The sequence below is a fragment of the Lolium perenne genome, chromosome 4 (genome assembly GCF_019359855.2).
Source record: "Lolium perenne isolate Kyuss_39 chromosome 4, Kyuss_2.0, whole genome shotgun sequence".
NCBI lineage: Eukaryota > Viridiplantae > Streptophyta > Magnoliopsida > Poales > Poaceae > Lolium > Lolium perenne.
Window position 1 is genome coordinate 356,874,516 of NC_067247.2, and position 26,202 is coordinate 356,900,717.

At 46.5% G+C, this 26,202-nt stretch overlaps 1 protein-coding gene across 1 annotated transcript in view; it reads right to left on the bottom strand.

Moving 5' to 3' along the window:
- The window catches only part of LOC139830280 (uncharacterized), an 80,470-nt gene that overhangs the window by 24,055 nt on the left and 30,213 nt on the right, over positions 1-26,202 (bottom strand). The window lies entirely within an intron of this gene.

Sequence of the window (26,202 nt, forward strand, 5' to 3'; positions counted from 1 at the left end):
GGTTCCCAGCCCCAATTAATTAACCTGCATTAATAATTCTCTTGACATGCTTTGCCCTGATCAATCAGTGAGCAACTTAATTTTGCAAAAAGAAAAAGAAAAAAAAGACACTCCTCCATGGTATGAGATTGTTGGAAGGCACCCGAGGATTCGGTTAGCCATGGCTTGAGAAAGAAAAGGTGGGGAGGAGTGTCATCCATAAATAATAAAATGCATGTGTAAACAAAAGAGAAGAGGGATGATCTACCTTGGTGGTAGAAATAACGTCCTTCATGGGAGCCGCTCTTGAAAGTCTGGTTGATAAGGTAGTTAGAGTACCCACTACCATTCGTTGACAACAACAAACACCTCTCAAAACTTTACTTTTATGCTCTCTATATGATTTCAAAACTTGAAAAGCTCTAGCACATGATTTAATCCCTGCTTCCCTCTGCGAAGGGCCTTTCTTTTACTTTATGTTGAGTCAGTTTACCTACTTCTTTCTATCTTAGAAGCAAACACTTGTGTCAACTGTGTGCATTGATTCCTACATACTTGCTTATTTGCATTCATCATATTACTTTGTGTTGACAATTATCCATGAGATATACATGTTGAAGTTGAAAGCAACTGCTGAAACTTATATCTTCCTTTGTGTTGCTTCAAAACTCTCTACTAAGAATTTATTGCCTTATGAGTTAACTCCTATGCAAGTCTTATCGAGGCTTGTCTTGAAAGTATTATTCATGAAAAGTCTTTGCTATATGATTCAGTTGTTTAATCATTATCTTTACCATTGCTTCGAATCACTTCATTCATTTCATATGCTTTACAATAGTATTGATCAAGATTATGATAGCATGTCACTTCAGAAATTATCATTGTTATCGTTTACCTACTCGAGGGCGAGTAGAAAGTAAGCTTGGGGATGCTTGATACGTCTCAAACGTATCTATAATTTCTTATGTTCCATGCTACTTTTATGACAATACTCACATGTTTTATACATACTTTACATCATTATTATGCATTTTCCGGCACTAACCTATTGACAAGATGCCGAAGCGCCGATTCTTTGTTTTGCTGTTTTTGGTTTCAGAAATCCTACAAAGGAAATATTCTCGGAATTGGACGAAATCAACGCCCAGGGTCTTATTTTTCCACGAAGCTTCCAGAAGACCGAAAGGGATACGAAGTGGGGCGACGCGGTGCCGCCACCATAGGGCCGCGCAGCCAGAGGGGGCCCCGCGCCGCCCTATGGTGTGGGGCCCCCGCGCCGCCTCCAACCCTACCCTTCCGCCTACTTAAAGTCTTCGTCGCGAAAACACCTGTACCGAGAGCCACGATACGGAAAACCTTCCAGAGACGCCGCCGCCAATCCCATCTCGGGGGATTCAGGAGATCGCCTCCAGCACCCTGCCAGAGAGGGGAATCATCTCCCGGAGGACTCTTCATCACCATGATCGCCTCCAGATTGATGTGTGAGTAGTTCATCCTTGGACTATGGGTCCATAGCAGTAGCTAGATGGTTCTCTTCTCCTCATTGTGCTATTGATACGTCCAAAACGTATCTACTTTCCCGAACACTTTTGCTATTGTTTTGCCTCTAATTTGTGTGTTTTGGATGCAACTAACACGGACTAACGCTGTTTTCAGCAGAACTGCTCTGGTGTCTCGTTTTTGTGCAGAAATCCAACTTTCGGGAAAAACCTCGGAATTTATGCAGAAGGCCCTATTTTCCCAGGAAACTAACGGAGCCAGAAGGGCAATTGAAGTGGAGGCCCGAGGGCCCCACACCATAGGGCGGCGCGGCCCAGGGGGGGCCCGCGCGGCCCTGTGGTGTGGCCCCCTCGGCCGGCCTCCGACGCCCTCCTTCGGTCTATTTATCGGCCTCGACCTAAAAACGCACAGAGAGAAGTCGAAGTCGCCAGAAACCCTCCAGAACGCCGCCACATCGCGAAACTCCGTCGCGGGAGCCAGAAGTCTCCGTTCTGGCACTCCGCCGGGACGGGGAATTGGAGGAGATCATCGCCGCCATCACCGCCAACGCCTCTACATCAACCAGCCATGTTTCCCCCATCCATGTGTGAGTAATTCCCCCGCTGTAGGCTGAAGGGGATGGTAGGGATTGGATGAGATTGGTCATGTAATAGCATAAGATTGTTAGGGCATAGTGCCTAGTGTCCGTAGTTGGTACTTTGATGATATTGTTGCAACTTGTTATGCTTAATGCTTGTCACTAGGGCCCGAGTGCCATGATCTCAGATCTGAACATGTTATTGTTTCATCAAGATAATCATTGTTTATGGTCTTACCTATAAGTTGTATACACATGTCGCTGTCCGGAACCGATGGCCCCGAAGTGACAGAAATCGGGACAACAGGAGGGAATGGTAGCGATGTGAGGATCACATGTGTTCACGGAGTGTTAATGCTTTGCTCCGGTACTCTATTAAAAGGAGTACCTTAATATCCAGTAGTTTCCCTTGAGGCCCGGCTGCCACCGGCTGGTAGGACAAAAGATGTTGTGCAAGTTTCTCATTGCGAGCACGCACGACTATATATGGAACACATGCCTATTGATTGCTTTGTACTTGGACACCGTTTTATTATTATCTGCAAATGCCCTGCTATGATTGTTACATGAGTTTCTCCCATCCATGCAACGCCCGTCATCCGTCCCCGTGCCTACAGTATTTTAATCCTGCTGTTTACTAAAATCACTACTGCTGTCTCTGTTACTCTGCTACTGTTATTTCACTACTGCTACTGCTATAAACACATTACTACTGATAAACCCTTGCGAGCAAGTCTGTTTCCAGGAGCAACTGAATTGACAACACCGTTGTTAAGGCTTCCAAGTGTTCTTTGTCTCCCCTTGTGACAATTCAATAAATTGGGTTTTACTTCACTCGAAGACTCTTGCGATCCCCTATACTTGTGGGTCATCAAGACTATTTTACGGCGCCGTTGCCGGGGAGCATAGCTTTATTTGGAAGTTCACTTGGATTAATATTGTTCGCTGCAAATTCTCCATCATGGGTAAACCTCGCGATACTAAGATCGCCATATTACCATCCACTACAAGAAAAGGTACAATTCTGAATACCTCTGCTGCTCTTGATTCACCATCTGTGATTGATAAACTTGTTTCACCGCCACATGCTTCGCATGCGGGTACATCTGCTGAATCTGAACACTCTCATAATATTGATAATGTTTCTGCTGTGCTTGATGATAGTGGTTCATTGAGATCTTTTCTAGATGCTACAATTGCTAGGTCTAGACAAATTGAAAATACTGAAACTCCTAATGCTACTACACCTGTTAGTTCACCTGAACTTGGTTATTTTAGTGATGATCCTGAGGAAGATTATGTGGAGCTTAATGATGATTTTATTGAAAAATGCAATGCTACTACTGATGCAAGAAAAATTAAAAAGTTGCTTTGAGAACATCTTGTTAGATATAAACTTGTCTCACGATCCTAAGTTTGCCACATCTCCTATAAACATTAGGGATAAAGATTATGATTTTTCTCTTGATCTATCTCATATAGCTATTGTTGAGAAAACACCCTTTTGTGGTACTGAAAAAGAAAGTGCTGTTGAACACATGACTGAGCTATCTACTCTTAGTAGCTTGTTTTATGATGATGTTAAGATGCGTACTTACTTTGTTGCTAAAATATTTCCATTCTCATTAAAGGATGACGCTAAAACTTGGTATAATAATTTGCCACCTAATTCTATTAAAAGTCCGAAAGAATTGCTTGATGTTTTCTTCCGCAAATACTTTCCTGCTAGTGCTCAACATATTGCTTTGCAGAGAATTTATAATTTTAATCGGGAGATGAAGAGAAATTGCACGAGGCTTGGTCGAGATTCTGCTCTCTTATTAGAGCTCGAAACGAGCATGATTTGGAAAAGCATGATTTACTTGATATATTTTATAGTGGACTAACCATTGAGTCTAGGGCATACCTGGATAGTTGTGCTGGTTGTGTTTTCAGGAAAAGAACTCCAGACGACGCTGAAGAATTATTGGCTAAAATAAGCCGGAATCATGATGATTGGACTACGCCTGAACCGACTCCAACTCCAATATTGAAGAAGCGGGGTTTAATTAAATTGAATGATGAAGATATGAGGGAAGCCAAGAAGTCTCTCAAGGAGAAAGGTATTAAATCTGAAGATGTGAAGAATCTACCTCCTATTGAAGATATATGTGAGATAATTCCCCCTTCATCCATGATTGAGGTAAACTCCCTTCAACGCTTTACTAGGGAAGATATTCCGTATTCGAAACCTCCTGCACAATGCTTAGATGAGTTTGATAATTATATTGTTAAGCAAGAAAATTTTAATATGAGAGTAGAGAATCATTTAATGGAAAATTCTCAAGCTATTAGTGAATTGCATGATATTGTGGAGAGAACCTCCAATGATGTTAAGATGCTTGTTAAACATTTTCAAATGATTCAAACTCAAATTGATCAACTCACTAAAGTGCAAAATGACTTGTTAGGGAATAATTCTAAAGAGAAACATGCTTATAAAGTAACAACTAGAGGTGGTGTCTCTACCCAGGATCCTCTATATCTGAAGGGCATCCCAAAAGAGTTGAACAAGATTCTCAACGCATTGAACCTAGTGCTCATTCTAGGAAGAAAAAGAAGAAGAAACATAAAAATGTTGTAGAATCCTCTGAACCTGTTAATGATCCTAATAGTGTTTCTATTTCTGATGCTGAAACTGAAAGTGGTAATGAACATGATAATGATAATGATAATGATAAGAATGATACTACGATAAAGAAGAGGTTGAAGAAGAACACGAAAAGCATGATAAAAATAAAAAGTACACTAAAGAAGATTTTATTGCTGAAAAACATGGTAATGAAAGAGAACCTTGGGTGCAAAAGCAAATGCCTTTTCCTGCTAAGAAATTAAAATCAAAGGAAGAAGAACACTATAATAAATTTTGCGATTGGATGAAACCTTTATTCTTGCAAATCCCTTTGGTGATGCTATTAAATTGCCTCCTTATTCAAAGTAGATGACACATATTGTTACGAACAAAAGGAAAATCCCCAATGAGGAAATTTCCACTATGCTTGCTAATTACTCTTTCAATGGCAAAGTTCGAAGAAGTTGGGCGACCAGGTATACCTACTATTCCTTGTTCTATCAAGAATAATTATGTTAAAACTGCTCTATGTGACTTGGGAGCCGGTGTTAGTGTTATGCCTTTTTCTCTTTATAAGAGACTTTACTTAGATAAGTTGATACCTCTTGATATATCTTTGCAAATGGCTGATAAATCTACTGCTATTCCTGTTGGTATATGTGAGAATGTTCCTGTTCAAGTTACTACTAGCGCTTAATATTAACTGATTTTGTTGTGTTGGAAATGCTGAAGATGATAATATGTCTATTATTCTTGGGAGACCTTTTCTTAACACCGCGAGCTGTTATTGATTGCAATAAAGGAAAGGTTACTTTCAATGTTGATGATAGGGAGCATACCGTTTATTTTCCTAAGAAGATTGAGAAAGCGTGTGGAGTTAATACTATTTCTAATGTGAGAACTATCAAAGTGGGAACTATTGATTGTCCTATATATGAGCCTAAGGAAGAATATCAAATTCTCGTGATTGGATCCATATCAATACAATTCAAGGTAACATGATTGATTTGAGGTTTATTTCTTCTTATGCTATGTAAAATTTATTTGGTGACAAGACTTGATCAACCTTGTTAACGGATACTTTTTATATGCATAGAGGAGGTAAACAACATATCTTTCTTCCTCCACTTGCTCTAGTTGCTGTAGCACTTTTAATTTGCAAAGTTCTTTAGTTATTTGAAGATTTCAAAATTTTTCTGGCCAGTAATAATAAACTAAATACCCAGAAATGTGCGTTTTTCAAAGTTTTCAAAAATTCACAAAAATTATACCGTTGGTTCTATTTTTCGACGAGGCACACAGGAACACCAGAGGATGACCTGTGGGACACCAGAGGCGCCAGACCACAGGCGGCGCGGCCAAGGAGGTGGCCGCGCCACCATGTGGTGTGGGTCCCCTCTGCCCCACTTTGTCATCTCTTTCTCCCAGCAGTCTCTCTCCCGAAAAACTCGTACCAAGTTCCTCTCACTCGCGTTTTTGCTCGAGCTCCAGATTTTTCGATCTCTTTGCTCAGCCCAGATTTACATGAAATTTGGCACATTTGCTCTTCGGTATGTGACTCCTCCACCCATCCAAGTAGAATTTCGTTTGGTTGAGTATATCTTGAATATTTTGCTGCTGTAGGTAACATGTTTAGTGAGCTTGCATGCTTGTTCTAAGTGGTAGAAACTAGTTTTGATGCATGATTAGTACTCTAGCAAGTTCCTATGGTAGTTTCCCTCAATTATATGTCACCAAATCAAAATTCTTATGTCATTTGTTGAAAATTTCAGAGAAGCTATGAAGAAGTTTAGCTTTGGAGAGTTGTTCAAGAAGGGGACAACCAGCACCGGGAGGCCTTCTAGGGCCGCCACCCGGATTAGGCAATCATATAATGAAGACATCCTCGCGCCTAGCTTCGCGCCTGAAGAGGACAACGGTCCTCCTAATGCTTCTACTTTTCCATGTTATGATTTTCTAAGGAATGCAGGGATACTGGAGGATTTCTTAACCCTTGTCAACAGGGCAGGGTTAACCACTTATATGGGCGATGAAAGGGAGCAATACTACTTGCTCACCAAAATCTTCGTCGAGAGTTTCCAGTTCAACAACAAACACTATGAGCCAACAAATCCATGCTCTGTGGATTTATGGTAATACTGTGACTATGCCATTGAAGGATTTTTGTTGTGCCTTGGATATTGCCCCTGTAGGTACAGCAAGTAGGATTGATGACAACCCCCGGGACTTGCTGGAGCTCTACCGTGGGATCACCGACGATGATTGCCGCACCATTCAGCGGGGCAAGATAAGGAACATTCAACTCCCCGCCATTAAATATTTGGGATTTCTATTTTCGTGCCCTCGGTTCCTTAGTTGTGCTCAGTTTTCCCCAGCCCCTTAGTTTTTCCTCACTTTTCCCCAAGTCCTTGTTTGAAACCCGCAGAAGGCAGCTCAGACGGCAGGATTCCCGTTAAGTTGACCGCTCCGTTCTGACGTGTGGGGCCGCGTCGTGTGGGCCCGCGTCGCGTGGGGCTGGTAGAAAGGGACCGCGTGGGACAGGACGAGATTGCGTTTGGTTGCACGTGAGCAGGAGCTGGGTTTTGTCTCTCTCGGCCATTGGCATTTCCCTTTTAAGAGTACCTTTTCTGCCTCCTTCTCTCTGCCTTTTTTCACATAATTAGTATCAAATCTAGAGAAGCTTGCATTTCTGTCTTTCTTCAATTATTATTTGTGCCTTTTGGCCCTGGTTGTTTTCCCAATATGGCAGCAAATCTAGTAGGGAGCCCAATCTAGTACTCCATCTGGTCCATATGTATGTAGTTAAATCTAGAAGCAAATCTACAGGGAATGTACGATAAATTCACAAGGTCATATAGTAGAATAGGGATAGATAATATAGATAATAAGCTGCATTCAGCAGCCAAACATAGTAGGGTTCGAGGTTCTTCACAGCAGTACAGCACCATCATACTAACAACATAACAACGAGGGATCCCTAACTAACAACAAAGGGATCCCAACAACAAAATGGAGGAGGCAGCAGCAGCACACGTCCAGGACTCCGCCTACCCCATCTGCCTCTGCCTCCACTTGTTGCTCCCCTTGGGAGCCTTGGGCTTGAGCGGAGGCATGCGCCCGCCGGAGATCTCCACCCGCTGGATGCTGCGGAGGTGCATGCCGAGCGCCAAGTGCTTGGCGCGGAAGGAGTTGGGGTTCACCGACGCGCCGACCTTGGGGTTGGTGTGGCCGATGTTCTCGGCATGCGTGAGGACGCAGTTGAAGTCAGTGCCGCCGAGCCTCCTAGTGCGAAGGGGCACTGTAGACACCCTTGGCGACGTCGAGGTAGGAGACATCTTGGCCGACCTGCAGCCTCCGCGGCTTTGGCGAGTCTTGACGTCATGGTGCTCGTCGTTCTTGCCGACGTCGCTGCCGACAGCTGATCCATATCAAACGGGAATTTATTAGTGAATGAGTTGCAAACGTGCATGATAACAAAGTTAGGAAAAACAGAGGCAGCCTCGGTTAGAGTGGACACGATTATATGTCTACGAGGACGGTGCAAGCGAACCAAAGCTCATGCACAACAGATTTGTACGGAAATGGTTCGCTGAACCCTCCTGTAAAAATCTGTGCCCACCGATTCATCATAGGCAAAGAAACAGATTCCAGATCTGAACTTGAACACATTCCAGATTATTTGCAAAATTAAACGGTTGATATCTTTTGATTCGTGCATAAAATAACTGATTGAGATCCTATGATTACTTGCATAAATTAACTGATTGAGATCCCATTATTACTTGCATAAATTAACCGAACGGCCGAAACCCAAATCTTGAACGAAATCAAGGAGGGATCAAAGCAAAATGGAATAAAATCGGCGCAAATATTAGCCCAATACTCATCCATCCACAGATCCATCTACACCAGCACAAATAGGGTTCAAAAAGGAATGGGGAACAACCAAGGAAGCAAACCGTAGTTATTACCTCGTTCCATGGGTCCTCTATGGAGGTGTCGTAGCGGTTCGGGGGCGGGACGTACGGCACCGGCTCGTAGGGGTCCCATCCCGGTGGGATCTGACCGCGACCGGCGGCAGCAGCCTCCGATGCACCGGCGGAGGCGGCGGCGACGTCCGTTGAGGGGACGGCGGCGACGTCCGTTGAGGGGACGGCGTCGAAGAGGGAGGCGTCGCGCTTGGAGCCGACGGCGCCGTGGACGATGGGATTGGCATTCTCCTTGTCCATCTCGCCTGCAGAGAGGGAGAGGGAGAGGGTTTTTTGCTTTGGAGAAGATGATGGGACGTGAGAGAGGCGGCGTTGCGTAGGCGAGTGAGAGTGACAGAGATAGTGGGAGGAGGCGTCTATAAAGGCTAGTGGTGGTTAATGCGACCCGCGTCCTACGCGTCCACCACCGCTGCACGTACGCACGTCTTGGACTTCTGCAATGCGCCACGCGTCCACGATAGCACGACTACGACTTCTGCACCGCGACAGGCGTCAACGCGTCAAATATTGCACGTCTTTCATTTACGCACCGCAACACGCGTCCTCGAGTCTAACCACGAAAATTTAGATATACTCGGTTATAACCTCGAGCATTATACTAGCATTTTTTGTGTGCTCGAGTTTTCCCCTTGAGTGCTAGTCTTGGCTAGTGCAATATGCTCAGTTTTACCCTCAAGTAGCTGGTCAGCAGACAGTCAACAAATGGGATTAACTAGTTAAATGAGTCATTTAATGTGCAAAAATTCCGAAAAATAGTGGCACATACTCATGGAGTCTTTACCACAAATTTCCAGTTCTCAAAACATAGATAAGTCATAGATAAATCAAGTTTTACCACAAATTGCCACTTCTCAAAGGCCTTCTCAAATCACCTAGTAGCTATGAAGGTGCATGGTTTTCCACAATAAGCCCTTCCCAAAACAGCTTTCCCCAAAACATACTTTGTCTAAATGAGGCCACAATTCTCACACTCATGTATATTTGTATTGCAAATAGTTTGAGATAGGCCAAGATGGGTTTTATTCTACAAAACACGCATTTTTCATTTTTTAAATCTCATATTTGAATCCCTTAGTCTGTTTATTACATAGGTGCCCTTGGTTTCTTGATACTACTCGGTTTTGCCCTCTCCCTCCACAAATTCTCTCACACGTGCAACATTGCCCTGATTGGTCTAGCCCATGTCACGCGGATCGTGCCCGCCGACCGTTGATCGTATGATCTAACGGGCAGGATAACCCCTCCCTCTCTCTGTCGGCGGTTACCTTCCACTCTCTAAGTTTGCTAAATGGCGGTTTTCTGTATTTATTTTCACGCGCTAAAAATTATAAACTCTTTTAGGCATTACTTTTCACGCAAAAAATGATAAACCATCACCGATTTGTTGTAGCCATAAATTTTCACGCAAAAAATGATAAACCGTCACCGATTTGTTGTAGCCATTAATTTTCACGAAAATCCCAAATGATAAACCATCACCGATTTGTTGTAGCCATTACTTTTCACGCAAAAAATGATAGACCATCACCGATTTCTTGTAGCCATTACTATTCACGGTAAAAATGATAAACGAACCAATCTATCTATCTCTGTATTTGAAGTTTGGAAGGGTTCACCATCTAGTTATGTTAACTTTCGAGGTTTTGATCTGAAAACAAATGGGTATTATAAAGGGAAATAAAAGTTCAAAAAATGTAAAAACGAAACAATCTACCTATCTTTGTATAGAAGATTGTCTGTATGATTTTTGAGGTCATTTAGAGAAGGTAGAAAAAATCCCTTTTGAGAAGGTCGAAAAACCTAACTTGTTACAAAAGCTGGTTTCAGTGAGACCTAACCAAATTTGGCATACATTATGCCATATCTATAACAACAAGGAATATCTAAAAGGGAAAGTTTCACAAAATTTGAAATTTATGGCGAAAATGATGCCATACATGATGTTGTTTTTCGAGGTTTTGACCTGAAAATCAATTGGATATTATAAAGGGAAATAAAAAGTTCAAAAAATATAAAAACGAAACAATCTATCTATCTATGTATAGAAGATCAGCTGTATGAAATTTGAGGTCATTTAGAGGAGGTAGAATAAATCACCTTGTTAGAAAAGCTGGTTTCAGTGAGACGAAACGGCATGCGTTTAAGCAAAGTGATTTTTTCGAACATCTCCAAATGATCCCAAATTTGCCATACATGATGCCATACGTGTAACAACAAGGAACCCTATCTAAAAAGTGTCAAAAAAGTTTGCCCAACCGTATAGCTCTATCAAAAAGAACCTCACCATGGCGCTAGTATAATTTTGGGCTTACTTACAAACTTTCGTTACCTAACCTTCAACACGAAACTTGTTTCAAATCACTTTTGGCGTACAAGAAACAAATCCCTCCTTGATTCGAGCACCACAGCCTCCAAACTTTGCCGATGCCGATATCGGCATGGTCGAAGAGCTTGACTATGCTCGACGCCACTGCTAGGTCACCGTCGGGATGCACCCTCAATCCCGTCCCCTCATTCGATCACTGACACACCAGAGATACCACCGAGGCCAATGCCGAACGTACATGCTGATGCAATGCCGAACATGCATCCACGCCGATGTGGGCACGGCCACGCCGCCCCGCTATGTTGGACGCCACAGACCACCGCGAGGTCTTTCCCTTCGCCACCACACTCTTCTAGCACCCATCTATACACGCCAGAAAGGAGAGACACTAGTTTTCTCTACATTGCTCGCGTTCGTGTCGGACACGGTCAGTCAAAGTTTTGAGGTAGTCGTCGATGTCGTTGACCATTTCTTCTCTTCTTTGCATGGTTAAACGCGTCTAGTTCATATCTATCTAATGTGTCTGGTCTCGCCTCATGCAGTTCTTTGTGGACGTCGATCTCATCTCGGCACTCCGCAGGCCACCTCCTCCGTGCCATCGCTGTAGAGCTCCGTTTAAAAATCTAATCCTACCCGTGTATTGCCCCTTGTATCAGCGCCATGGCCCCACTTGTCATTTGATATAGCGAAGCCCCACTCGTTCGCGTTTTGGTCAGGGATACAGCGATGCTTACGGTCAAACAAAGATGGATGGTCTAACGTGTCTTTGCAGGCTCTACGTGGCCCCACTAGTCAGAAGATAACGGTCAACCGTCGGGCAACCGGGCGTTACATCACGTGTGATGGTTTTAGACAAACGCTTGGGTAAAACTGAGGAAAAACTAAGGAGCTGGGGAAAACTGAGCACAACTAAGGACCCGAGGGCACGAAAATAGAAATCCCTAAATATTTTGCATACTACATTGCTACTAGCATTCTTGGTAGGGAGAACACTAGTAATATCTCTAGCTACCATCTTGCTTTCCTGAATATTGCACTTACTGGTCAAACCTCCTATCACCTTGGTGCTCTTATTGCTCGCCGCGACTACCGGGGGCCTATTTTTGGAGGAACCATTGCACTGCGCGTTTTAACATATCTTAATCTTCCTATTGATCCTAATGATGTGCCATTGGCCCCTAGGAGACTTGATATTACTGCTATGAAGAGTCATCATTTTGTTACTACTGACTCTACTTTAGATAGTATGGTGTATAGAATGTTGTTTTCTGACGGGGAGGAGAAGGAAATCCCTCTTCCCCAACCTAGTTTGTTGAGTATTGACAGGCAGTCATGGTCGTGCACTAAGGAGGAGGTGGATGAACATTTGAAGATAAGAGACTTCCACCAGCAACATGACTCCGAGGACGTCGGGACCTCCTACGACCACACCGTCACATACCCGGGTGCTTCTTCTAGCACATACCCGGAATACGACCCATCTTCATATTACGGAGACACTACTTCATGGGATCGATGGGATTGAACTCCACTTAGGCCAAAAGCCTAAGCTTGGGGGGAGGTATACCGGCATCACTCATTCTTTGCATATTATGGTTGCTGGATACTTGTACATACTTGTTTTGTTCGTTTGAGTGGTTTTCTAATGAGAGGAAGATGATATTTGGGGAAGTGCTGCCTGAAAACAGATTCTGGAACGTTACCGTAAAAATTCTCAAAAATAGCCAGAGCGTCATTTTGAGCTGCCAATTTTTGTGCAGGTTCCCCAGGTTGTTATCTAACTTTCATTAGTTGTACACTTTTCGATCTGAGCAACGTAAGATTTTTGTAAAAATCGATTTCTGTACTGCTGTCAGGTTTTGGCAGATTTCTGTCATCCTGTTGTTATGTGTTTCTTTTAGTTTGCTATTTCTTGTTTTTGCTTTGTTTCTTTCCCAAAACACAAAAAGACCAAAAATATTTCTGTTGCTTCTCTTCACCATTTGTTTGCTTTGGTTTCTTGCATTTGTTTCGCTTTATTTGCTATTGCTAGTTTGCTATAAGAAAACCCAAAAAGATTTTACTTTGTTTGTTTGTTTCCTTTTGTTCTTGTTTCTAATTCGAAAACACCAAAAATATTTGCTGTTCTTCTTTGGTTTGTAAAGTTCTTTATGAGTTCAATGGTCTTCGGTGGCTGGAGCGTGGTTTTCATTTCATATTATCCAAGCTACACAAGTGAAAAGACAATAATGACGATCTACGACAATCTGATTGTGGTGAGAGGCTGGTATGAACTCTATTTGTTTTCATTTTTGTACATATACTCATCCATGTGAGCATGCTTAGTTGGTTCATGTGAGGTATATGTTATTTGAGAAAGTCTAGTAGTTCATGATCTCTCATGTTTAGCTCCAATTTATTAATATGAGTAGCATGTCATGTATGTTTGTTTGCATTGTTTTATTCATAAGTAAGTATGGCATTGTGGTATCCTCCTCTGAATAATTCATTTATATCGACTTGGCACATGCTCACGCATGCATATGACTGAACAAAAAGTCAATTAAGCCTCGATGATTTATATTGGTTCAGAGTTCTTGTATCACTTTTATGCCTCCGTTAATTTATTTTGCCGCAAGCATGATTATGACAGTTACTGCTCTCTTGATTTGTCGCTCCCTAGTCTATTGCTAGCCTTCACTTGTACTGAGCGGGAACGCTGCTCGTACTTCCAAACACATGAAAACCAAGTTATTCCAGAGTGTCCACCATAAATACCTATGCATGGCATTTCAAACCATTCCAAGTAAATTCTCATGCGCTACCTTTAAAACCTTCAAAATGCTTCTCAATTTGTGTTTATGTTTCATAGCTCATGAGGAAGTATGTGGTGTTTAGCTTTCAACCTTGTCATTTACTTTTGACGGACTCTCATATGGACTAGTGGCACATCCGCTTATCCAATAATTTTGCAAAAAGAGCTGGCAATGGGATTCCCAGTCCCAAATTAATTAACTTAATTAGGCACTCCTCCATGGTTTGTGATTGTTGGACGGCACCCGAAGGATTCGGTTAGCCATGGCTTGTGTAAGCAAAGGTTGGGGGGAGTGTCATCATCATAATAAAACCAAAATAAAAAAGGCACTCCTTCATGGTATGAGATTGTTGGCAGGAACCCGAGGATTCGGTTAGCCATGGTTTGTGAAAGAAAGGTTGGAAGGAGTGCCAAATAAATATGCAATAATTCATGGGAGCCGCTCTTGAAAGTCCGGTTGGCGAGGTAGTTAGTGTACCCATTACCATTCGTTGACAACAACAAACACCTCTCAAAATAATTTTACTCCTGTCTTTATAAAAATGAAAAGCTCTAGCGCATGTTAATCCCTGCTTCCCTCTGCGAATGGTCAATCTTTTACTTTTATGTTGTGTCTCCATTATTTCTTTGAGCACTATCTTGAGAGCACAACTGTCATTCTTAGTACAATATGCTTGTCTCAAAATATGATTGATTGTGGTATAACTTTGATGCATTTATCTTTTGACAATCACTACTTCTAGTCTTTCTATGAACTCCAGAGGTGCCCGGGCATTTATGTTTTGCCAACCAAATACAGGCCAGCGAGATACCACTTTATCATACTCTCTTATGAACATTGCAATCCTACTTATATACATGATTCATGATGCTTATTATTAATTGTTGGTACCTCTCCATGATTGACATAGCTGTTAGATGATCTTATTTGCATATATCTCATTATGAACTGCTCGAGTATTAGCCATAGCATGAGAATATATACATCATATGAGCAAATGTGTTCGTGAAAGTTCTTTTATCGCTCAGTTGTTAACTGAATTGCTTGAGGACAAGCAATAAGCTAAGCTTGGGGGGAGTTGATACGTCCAAAACGTATCTACTTTCCCGAACACTTTTGCTATTGTTTTGCCTCTAATTTGTGTGTTTTGGATGCAACTAACACGGACTAACGCTGTTTTCAGCAGCTTTCACAGTGTCTCGTTTTTGTGCAGAAATCCAACTTTCGGGAAAAACCTCGGAATTTATGCAGAAGGCCCTATTTTCCCAGGAAACTAACGGAGCCAGAAGGGCAATTGAAGTGGAGGCCCGAGGGCCCCACACCATAGGGCGGTGCGGCCCAGGGGGGGCCCGCGCGGCCCTGTGGTGTGGCCCCCTCGGCCGGCCTCCGACGCCCTCCTTCGGACTATTTATCGGCCTCGACCTAAAAACGCACAGAGAGAAGTCGAAGTCGCCAGAAACCCTCCAGAACGCCGCCACATCGCGAAACTCCGTCGCGGGAGCCAGAAGTCTCCGTTCTGGCACTCCGCCGGGACGGGGAATTGGAGGAGATCATCGCCGCCATCACCGCCAACGCCTCTACATCAACCAGCCATGTTTCCCCCATCCATGTGTGAGTAATTCCCCCGCTGTAGGCTGAAGGGGATGGTAGGGATTGGATGAGATTGGTCATGTAATAGCATAAGATTGTTAGGGCATAGTGCCTAGTGTCCGTAGTTGGTACTTTGATGATATTGTTGCAACTTGTTATGCTTAATGCTTGTCACTAGGGCCCGAGTGCCATGATCTCAGATCTGAACATGTTATTGTTTCATCAAGATAATCATTGTTTATGGTCTTACCTATAAGTTGTATACACATGTCGCTGTCCGGAACCGATGGCCCCGAAGTGGCCAATCGGGACAACCGGAGGGAATGGTAGCGATGTGAGGATCACATGTGTTCACGGAGTGTTAATGCTTTGCTCCGGTACTCTATTAAAAGGAGTACCTTAATATCCAGTAGTTTCCCTTGAGGCTCGGCTGCCACCGGCTGGTAGGACAAAAGATGTTGTGCAAGTTTCTCATTGCGAGTACGCACGACTATATATGGAACACATGCCTATTGATTGCTTTGTACTTGGACACCGTTTTATTATTATCTGCAAATGCCCTGCTATGATTGTTACATGAGTTTCTCCCATCCATGCAACGCCCGTCATCCGTCCCCGTGCCTACAGTATTTTAATCCTGCTGTTTACTAAAATCACTACTGCTGTCTCTGTTACTCTGCTACTGTTATTTCACTACTGCTACTGCTATAAACCTGTTACTACTGATAAACCCTTGCGAGCAAGTCTGTTTCCAGGTGCAACTGAATTGACAACTCCGTTGTTAAGGCTTCCAAGTGTTCTTTGTCTCCCCTTGTGTCGAATCAATAAATTGGGTTTTACTTCCCTCGAAGACTGTTGCGATCCCCTATACTTGTGGGTCATCAGCTATCATGTTAGATCTTGTGAGCTGCCTATCATGATCAAGATCGTCTATTTGTAATGCTACATGTTGTGTTTGTTGGGATCCGATGAATATTGAATACTATGTCAAGTTGATTATCAATCTATCATATATGTGTTGTTTATGTTCTTGCATGCTCTCCGTTGCTAGTAGAGGCTCTGGCCAAGTTGATACTTGTAACTCCAAGAGGGAGTATTTATGCTCGATAGTGGGTTCATGCCTCCATTGAATCTGGGATAGTGACAGAAAGTTCTAAGGTTGTGGATGTGCTGTTGCCACTAGGGATAAAACATCAATGCTTTGTCTAAGGATATTTGTGTTGATTACATTACGCACCATACTTAATGCAATTGTCTGTTGTTTGCAACTTAATACTGGAGGGGGTGCGGATGCTAACCCGAAGGTGGACTTTTTAGGCATAGATGCATGCTGGATAGCGGTCTATGTACTTTGTCGTAATGCCCTGATTAAATCTCATAGTAGTCATCATGATATATGTATGTGCATCTCTATTTGTCAATTGCCCAACTGTAATTTGTTCACCAAACATGCTAGTTATCTTATCGGAGAGACACCACTAGTGAACTGTGGACCCCGGTCCATTCTTTTACATCTGAATACAATCTACTGCAATACTTGTTCTCTACTGTTCTTCGCATACAAACATCATTTTCCACACCATACGTTTAATCCTTTGTTTTCAGCAAGCCGGTGAGATTGACAACCTCACTGTTACGTTGGGGCAAAGTACTTTGATTGTGTTGTGCAGGTTCCACGTTGGCGCCGGAATCCCTGGTGTTGCGCCGCACTACACTCCGTCACCAACAACCTTCACGTGCTCCTTGACTCCTACTAGTTTGATAACCTTGGTTTCATACTGTTATCACCAGAATTTGACCGAGTCAGAGGTGGGCCACGATCAAGATGGGCTTGAAGATTATATACGGAAGAAATACGTGGATCGGCCTTATATGCAAGGTTGGGCTAGTTTGCCCTTGTATCTGTAATATAGTAGATCGCATCTTAGATTAGAAGTTAGAATTCGTCTCGTGCACGGTTGGGATTACTCCCACGTTAGAAAATCCCCTGGACTATAAATATGTATCTAGGGTTTATGGAATAAACAACAACCAACGTTCAACCAACCAAATCAATCTCGGCGCATCGCCAACTCCTTCGTCTCGAGGGTTTCTACCGGTAAGCAACATGCTGCCTAGATCGCATCTTGCGATCTGGGCAGCACAAGCTCCACGTTGTTCATGCGTTGCTCGTACTAAAGCCTTTTTGATGGCGAGCAACGTAGTTATCATAGATGTGTTAGGGTTAGCATAGTTCTTCGCGTAACATGCTATCGTAGTGCAACCCTTGCATATCTAGCCGCCCTTACACCTATCTTAGGTGTAGGGGCGTGATACGTCTCCGACGTATCGATAATTTCTTATGTTCCATGCCACATTATTGATGTTATCTACATGTTTTATGCACACTTTATGTCATATTCGTGCATTTTCTGGAACTAACCTATTAACAAGATGCCGAAGTGCCAGTTGCTGTTTTCTGCTGTTTTTGGTTTCAGAAATTGTTGTGGGTATACTTCATGGGTGTACCATCGACAGTGCCTAGATCCGTCAAGCCCGGGTGGCCCACAGACGGTGATGAGGCATGTGGCCCATCGGGCGGCCCAGTTGCTGTTGATCATGAAGGAAGAAGTCCAGCCAGGGATCGATGGCGGATCCGTACCGACATAGGAGTAACCCGGATCCATGGAGGCCCATGAGGGACCCGGATCCAGTACGACGTGTATGGAAGGCGGATCCGTGACGTGCACGGCAAGATATTGTACCGTAGTTAGGCTATCTGTAATCCGGCTAGGACTCTCCATGTAAACCCTAGATCCGTGCGCCTTTATAAGCCGGATCCCGGGAGCCCTAGAGGCACAACCACAACTCATTGTAACAACGCGAAAGCGCCGGATAATTCCGGACAAGCAGCAGTAGGCCCCGTCATCGTGCGGTGTTCGAAGGCTGGGTAACTCGCGTACCACCGTCCCGAGAGCACTCCGCCCTATGGCCCCTACTTCTTCTCCCCCTCGTGAGGATCCCTCCTCCGAGGTACCGTCGATTAGGCAACGACAGTTGGCGCCCACCGTGGGGCCTGTGGCGTCTGGAGGCCGGAACCGGGAGGGTTCCGCCATGGGAAGCTACGACGACACCATCGCTGTGGGGCGCGTCCTTTACGCCGGAAATCTGCCGATCGTCCCTCCGGATGAGTGCTGGATTCCGGCTAGGACAAACCCCGTCAAGCTCTCCATCGTCCCAATTGGCGGCATTCACATCTTCATCGGGGAAACCGTCGATTCCGACGGAAACCCACTGGTAAATGCGCGAGACGCGACCGCCGCTGAGCTGGACGCTGTCGCGAAGATCCGATCTGAGATGCAGGAGCTTCCCAAGGAAGATTCTGCCTTGGATCTGGAAATTTCAAAGCCCACCCAATCCGCCCCTGAGCAGGAAACAACGGTGGAAGACCAATGCAGATCCGCCTGGGTCTCCCAGGTGTTAGAAAAGCAGAGGTGCCACTTCGTACACTTCTTGGCCCATACCGCCGGAACCGCCCCTCAAGAAGACGGAGCTGGTCCTGAGCAGGAAGAGGCACCGGAACACAACGCGGATCCGGATCAGGCTGAGCTTGTCGGAGAGAGCGAGACTCCGGTTGAAGAGTCGATTTTGGGCAACCTGAGCCCAATTTCCGGAGATACTCCCTCTACGGAATCTGATGACTTCATTCGCAAGATAAGGGAATATGGATACAGTGATCAGCCCGAGGTCGACTCCGCCCAGCCTAAGCAGGTTCTCGCAACGGTAGCAGCGCTGGGACAAACTGGATCTGGAGACCAAGTCGGCCAATCTGACCCCCAACCATCCCATCAAGGATCTCCAATGTCTCGGGTGCGACCCCAAAGGGATTCTCCCTCGGAGGAAATCTTGTCAGCAGAGGAGGTGGCCGCGCGAGCAGTTCTTAACACACCTATAACCCCGGGCGACGCCGCAGATCTGGAGGCCCTAGAGACCGCCAGAAAGGAAATGCTGGCCACAGCCAAGAGGCTCGCCGATACCGAAGCTGCGTTAAGGATAGGAAGGGCAGATCATGCAGCCTGGACGGAAAACTTCGAGAGACAGGACCGCGAGATTACTGCCACACTCGAGCAGGTCAAGAGCATGAGGGCTGAGTGGGAGGTAAAGATGACCTATGCGCAGGCGGAGGCCGATCGAATTGTTAGAGAAGCAATTCCGCCTCGCAGGATACCCTTCAACACGCCCGCAGATCACCAGCCGCTGGAAACTCCAAAGGACAACATGCTAAAAGCAGCGGAATTGCTGAAGAAGAAGGACGAAGAGGTTGACATCAACTATCTCCGCACACTCGTCGCTTCAGCAATGCAGCAGCAAAGCAAGGCGGATACTTCGCGCAGGTTGGAATCCAATCCGGATATCTGTATATCTACCGCGCAGAAGGACGACGAATCGCACACCGGATCCTCGGAGCGCAGAAGAAGGGCCAGGGAGCACCCAAATCCGATCCCCGTTCCGTCACAGACGCCTCCGTCGGATCCAAGGAAGGGAAAGGACGCGATGTACTCCGGAAGAGACAAATACCGCAACCCCTCACCTCCACCCAACGGTTACCCGCGCCCCCCTCGCCGCCGTAGTCCAGCCGGAAACACCAGGCCCATAGTGCATGGTGCGCTTGTTATCCGCGACAACGTGCTGCCAAGAAACAGAAACAGGGAGCGCTCGCCGGAACCTCGCCGGAATCAGAACAATGTTCGTGAGCCCGAGCCCAGGAGGAGTCGGAATGAAGATCGCGGTCCAGAGCCTCGCCGGAACCGCGATCCAGAACCTCGCAGGAGCCGCGACCCAGAACCTCGCAGGAGCCGCGACCCAGAACCTCGCAGGAGCCGGGACCCAGAGCCTCGTCGGAGCCGTGACCCGGAGCCTCGCCGGAACGACCAGGGCAGCCAGCGCCAAGGCGAAGGCAGCCACGGGGAGCCGGAGTCAGCACCAGGAAGGCCGAGGAGATTCAGATGGCGGAAGCAAGAAGTCAGACCGCCCACCTCGCAGGTCTCCCTCACCACCACCTAGCGGTGGCGGCGGAGGTGGAGGCGGAGGCAATGGCCGGAGATCTCGCTCTCGCTCAAAGTCTCCTCGCCACGGCTCGCGCGACGCACGGGACCGCCTTAACGAGTACAGAACCGACTACATTGGTCCGAAGTGCTTTGGCAGGATGATTCGAGAGGAACCAAAGCCAAGGATGAACCTCAAGCTACCCGGAAATCTGAAGCATTACGATGGCACCGAAAGGCCGGATACCTGGATTGAGGATTACTATAATGCTGTAACCTTCGCCGGAGGAACCCCTAACATCGCCTGCCGCATGCTTCAGTTGTACCTTGTAGGTCCAGCCCGGATCTGGCTCAGTGACCTTGAGAAAAATTCCATCTTTTGCTGGTTCGACCTGAAGAACGCTTTTGAGAAACACTTCAGGGGCACCTACAAGAGACCTGCCACAACAAGCGACCTGCAGGCATGCATCCAGAAGAAGGGCGAAACATCGAGGAACTTCCTCACCCGATGGTTGGCATGCAGAAACGAGTGCGAGAACGTCGACAACCGCACAGCAATGCACGCCTTCATTGGGGGCTTGCAGCGAGGAGGATTGCTGCGACACAAGCTAACTTGCTTGGTCAATGCAAATAAATTGACGTTGGATGACATGATCACCATCGCTAGCGATCACACTGCCGCCGATGACGACGCAGGCGGTGATCTCGCAGCTACTGACAATCCCTGCACCAACAAAAGAAGAACCGTGACAACGGCGGCAGCGGCAGCCATAAGCGCAAGAACCACGATGACGGAAGAGTGGCGGATCCGAGATGGTCGCCATGGCGTTTCAACGCGGAGGTCCAGGAGGTGGAAGAGGACGCGGACGCGGAAGCGGAGCCGGCAGGGGTCAGCAGCATACCTCCGAGGTCACTGCTGCCGGATCCCGCGCACCGCAAACCTATGAGGAGTACAGAGACATGCCCTGCCTGGCCCATCTGGATCCGGTTACAGGGAAGTCCACTCATACTAACCGCAACTGCAAGTGGGTCAATGATCTAAAGAACGACCCGGAGGCCGGATACAAGCGCGCCCGGAAGCACCGTCCCCGCGGAAAAGGTGGCAAGGGCAAGAACAAAGACAAGGAGGACGATAGTTCCGAGGCGATGGATGAGGATGATAACTCGCCGGATCCCAAGGCAGGAGCCGCAGGTAAATCCAATCCATTCGACAAAAAGAGCGTGGGGGCTTACCACACTTTCCTCGGAACCCCAACGATGCGCGCCTCCAAGTCAGCTACCGGATCTGAACGCCATAGTTCCGTGTGCCGCAAAGACGTCAGGTGGTCGAAAATTCCGTGCACATTTGATCGGAAGGATCATCCCGCAATTGTGCCAAAGGAATGCTACGCCTTGGTTGTAAGTCCCCGCATAGACGGGTATGACTTCTCCAAGTGCCTCATGGATGGCGGAGCCAGCTTGAACATCATGTACCTGGAGACTCTAGAGCGGATGAACCTCACCAAGGAACAGCTCAAACATAGCACCACCGAGTTTCATGGTGTGGTTCCGGGTAAGAAGGCAAATTCCCTCGGCAGCATCACACTTCCCGTGGCTTTTGGCGATGTTCATAATTTCCGCGAAGAGAAGATCACGTTTGAAGTTGTGCCCTTCAAGAGCTCCTACCACGTCATCTTCGGCAGGCCCACCTACCACAAGTTCCATGCAAGAGCGTGCTATATCTACAACAAGCTCAAGATTCCGGGTCCTAAAGGTATGATTACCGTATCCGGAGACTACAAAAAGGCTCATGAGTGCGAGTTAGGCGAAGCCGCCTTCGCGAGTAGTCGTGATATCCGGAGAAGAGCCGAAAGGCTACAGAGCCGCGGTGGATCCGGCGAGATGCAGACCACCAAGAAGCAGATCTCCGAGCGAGAAAACCTCCTTCAAGCCCGCGATAGAAACCAAGAAGCATGACCTCATTCCGGGTGACTCTTCCAAGCAGGTTTCGATCGGAGCCAACATGGACCCCAAATAGGAAAGCGCGCTCGTCGAGTTCCTCCGCGCTAACATGGATATCTTCGCATGGCAACCTTCTGACATGTCCGGAGTACCTAGGGAACTCGCCGAGCACTACCTCAACATAAATCCGGGGGCCAAACCAGTGAAGCAAGCTATGCGACGCTTTGGAGATAAGAAGCGCCGCGCCATAGGAATGGAACTAGCAAAGTTACTAGAAGCAGGTTTTGTAATAGAAGTTATCCACACCGATTGGGTCGCGAATCCCGTCCTTGTACCCAAAAAGAACACTGAAATACTAAGAATGTGCATCGATTACTACGCTTGAACAAGCATTGCCCGAAGGATCCGTTCCCCTTGCCGCGCATTGACCAAGTCATTGATTTGACGGCGGGGGCGGAACTTCTGTGTTTTCTTGATGCGTATTCCGGGTATCATCAGATCCGGATGAAGGAATCCGACCAAAAGGCGACTTCATTCATTACCCCGTTCGGTACTTACTGCTATGTTACTATGCCCTTTGGTTTGAAAAATGCAGGTGCTACCTACCAACGTACGATGCAGCGGTGCCTGAAGGACCAAATCGGCCGGAACGTGCACGCTTACGTCGACGACATCGCGGTCATGACCCGGAAAGGATCCGACTTGATCAGCGACCTCACAGAAACCTTCGACAACCTCCGCAGGTACAAGATGATGTTAAATCCGCTGAAGTGCGTTTTTGGCGTGCCAGCCGGAAAACTCCTTGGCTTCATAGTCTCTCACAGAGGCATTGAGGTTAACCCGGAAAAGATCAAGGCAATCCTGTGTATCAAAAGGCCAACTTGTCTCAAAGATGTGCAACGACTAACTGGCTGTGTCGCAGCAATCAGTAGGTTTGTTAGCCGTCTTGGCGAGAAGGCACTACCTCTGTACAAGCTGCTGAAGAAAACAGACAACTTAGGCAGGGCCGACGCAGCTGATGCAGCTCTTCGAGGGTTGAAGGAAATACTCACCTCCCCGCCTATCTTGGCAGCTCCAGTAGAGTCAGAGCCAATGCTCCTTTATCTGGCAGCTACCAACAAGGTCGTCAGCCTCGTCATTGTGGTGGAGCGAAAGGAAGAAGGTCATGAGTATGACGTCCAGAGACCTGTCTACTACATTAGCGAGGTGCTGACGGAATCAAAACAAAGATATCCTCACTTTCAGAAGTTAGCTTATGGCGTGTTCTTAGGCAGCCGGAAGCTGAGGCATTATTTCCAAGAGCATCCGATGTGATCGTGAGCAAGGCTCCGCTGTCAACAATTCTCAACAACGCTGACGCAACAGGACGTACGGCTAAATGGGGCATCGAATTATCTGCCTTCGACATCGCTTACAAGCCAAGGACTGCGGTAAAATCCCAGGTTCTGGCAGATTTTGTTGCAGATTGGACAGAAGCTCCGGATGCAAGTCTGGAGCCGGAACCAGAGACATGGGTTATGCACTTCGATGGATCCAAGCAGCATCAAGGCTCAGGAGCCGGAGTCACCCTGAAATCCCCTACCGGAGAAGAACTGCAGTATGTTCTGCAGATCCACTTCGAAGCTACTAACAACATGGCGGAATATGAGGCTCTACTACACGGTCTGCGCATCGCTAAGGAAATGGGGATCAAGCACATCATATGCTGTGGAGATTCCGACCTGGTGGCACAAACAGGTAGCCGGAACTGGAACGCCGAAATTCCGTCATGGCGGCCTACAGAGACGAAGTTGACGAGATCGCCAAGAGCTTCCTCGGATACGAAGTCAAATACGTCAGGAGAGACGATAACACAGCGGCAGACATGCTATCCAAGCTCGGATCCGGCAGGAAACCAATTCCGCCTGGCATTTTCCTGGAGCATCTCCGGATACCCTCGATTAAGGCGCTAACCCGGAAAACCCGAGAGGTGGCGGTGTCTCCGGCTAGGGAAGTGATGGCTATCATTCCGGCTTGGACCCAGCCTTTCCTGGACTACCTCATCGATCAGAAGTTGCCAGAGGACGAGGTCCTCGCACGACAGATCGTCAGACGAGCAAGAACCTACACAATAGTTGATCGACAGCTCTACAAGCGAAGTGCAGCAGGGGTATTTCTTAAATGCGTCTCCAACCAAGATGGCATTGAAATCCTCAGAGAGATCCACGCAGGGGATTGCGGGCATCACGCCGCTCCCAGATCACTCGTTGCAAAAGCTTTTCGATTGGGTTTCTATTGGCTTACAGCTAAAGAAGACGCTGATAAAATAGTCAAGACCTGCCGCGGTTGTCAGTACTACGCTACTCAACCAAACGCTCCAGCCCAAGAGCTGAAGACCATACCTATCACCTGGCCATTTGCGGTCTGGGGGCTCAATATGGTTGGTAAGTTAAAAAGATCATCTCCTGGCGGTTTTGAGTACCTCCTGGTCGCTGTTGACAAGTTCAGCAAATGGATCGAGGCCAAGCCAGTGAGAAAAGCCGACGGTGCTACGGCACTAAAATTCGTCTGCAGCCTCGTGATGAGATTTGGCATCCCACACAGCATAATCACAGATAATGGCACGAACTTCGCTCAAGGAGAATTGAGGGATTATTGTGAAACAATGGGGATACGACTGGACCTCGCATCTGTGGCTCATCCACAGTCCAATGGTCAGGTTGAAAGGGCTAACGGCCTAATATTATCAGGAATTAAACCACGCCTTGAAGGACCGCTGCGACGAGCAGCTGGAGCTTGGGCTGACGAGTTGGAAGCTGTTCTGTGGAGTTTACGAACTACCCCTAACAGATCAACAGGGTTTACCCCTTTTTTCCTGGTATACGGATCCGAAGCCGTGCTTCCCTCCGACATCATCCACGATTCACCGCGAGTTTCCGCCTACAATGAAGAAACAGCTGACGAGGCCAGACAGCTATCTGTGGACCTGATCGAGGAAGCTCGGAACTTAGCTGACCAGAGATCCGCCATCTACCAGCAAAAGCTCCGACGTTATCACAGTCGTCGAGTTCGGAAACGCTCCTTCATGGCAGGAGACCTGGTCCTCCGCCTTTGACAGGTGAAAGACCATAAGCTGCAATCTCCATGGGAAGGACCCTTCATCGTTAGCAAAGTGCTTCATAACGGGTCGTATTACCTTGTTGATTTCCGCGAGCTAAGGGATAGACCTGCTAACTGGCACCGGAAACGCAAGCGTGAGGATCCGGATGACATCTACGATGAAACAGATCGCCCCTGGAATATCGCACAGCTACGTCCTTTCTACACTTAGCATATATTTTTCCGAGTTCTAAACTCTGTAATAGTTATACATGATCAATGAAATAAAGCTTCTGGTTCACTCTTTGAGTCTTTTACCTCCTTTACTTGTTCATTTTAGATCGTGTATGTTTTCTCCGACTAAAACCGCAGAGCTGGATATTTCCGCCTAGGCGTGTATGAAAGTTGTGATTTTCAAAATCGTCCTTTAGGACGTAAGCTTAAGTTTTCTGATTAAGTTGTTATACATTGCGAACTCGTGGATTCCTAGTAGCGATTTCCGGCACCTATGCCTGGGGGCTTGTTTCCGCGGTTATGGACGGACTGCCATTGGGCTTCGTCGCCGCTGGCGAGCGTTTCCGGCTAAGGTTTTCCGGCTCGTGGAAGGTCAAGCGGGCAAGCCGGAAAATAACGAAGTCAGCACTTGCTTTCCGACATAAAACGAAACATGCACATAATACTTAACGGATAGCAGGATAAGTGTTTCCGCCCCATGCATAATCGTTTCGTTCCTAGCTACTTAAGAATTTAAAGTCTTATTACAAACCCTCGCTGGGGCCAAAATGATGCAAC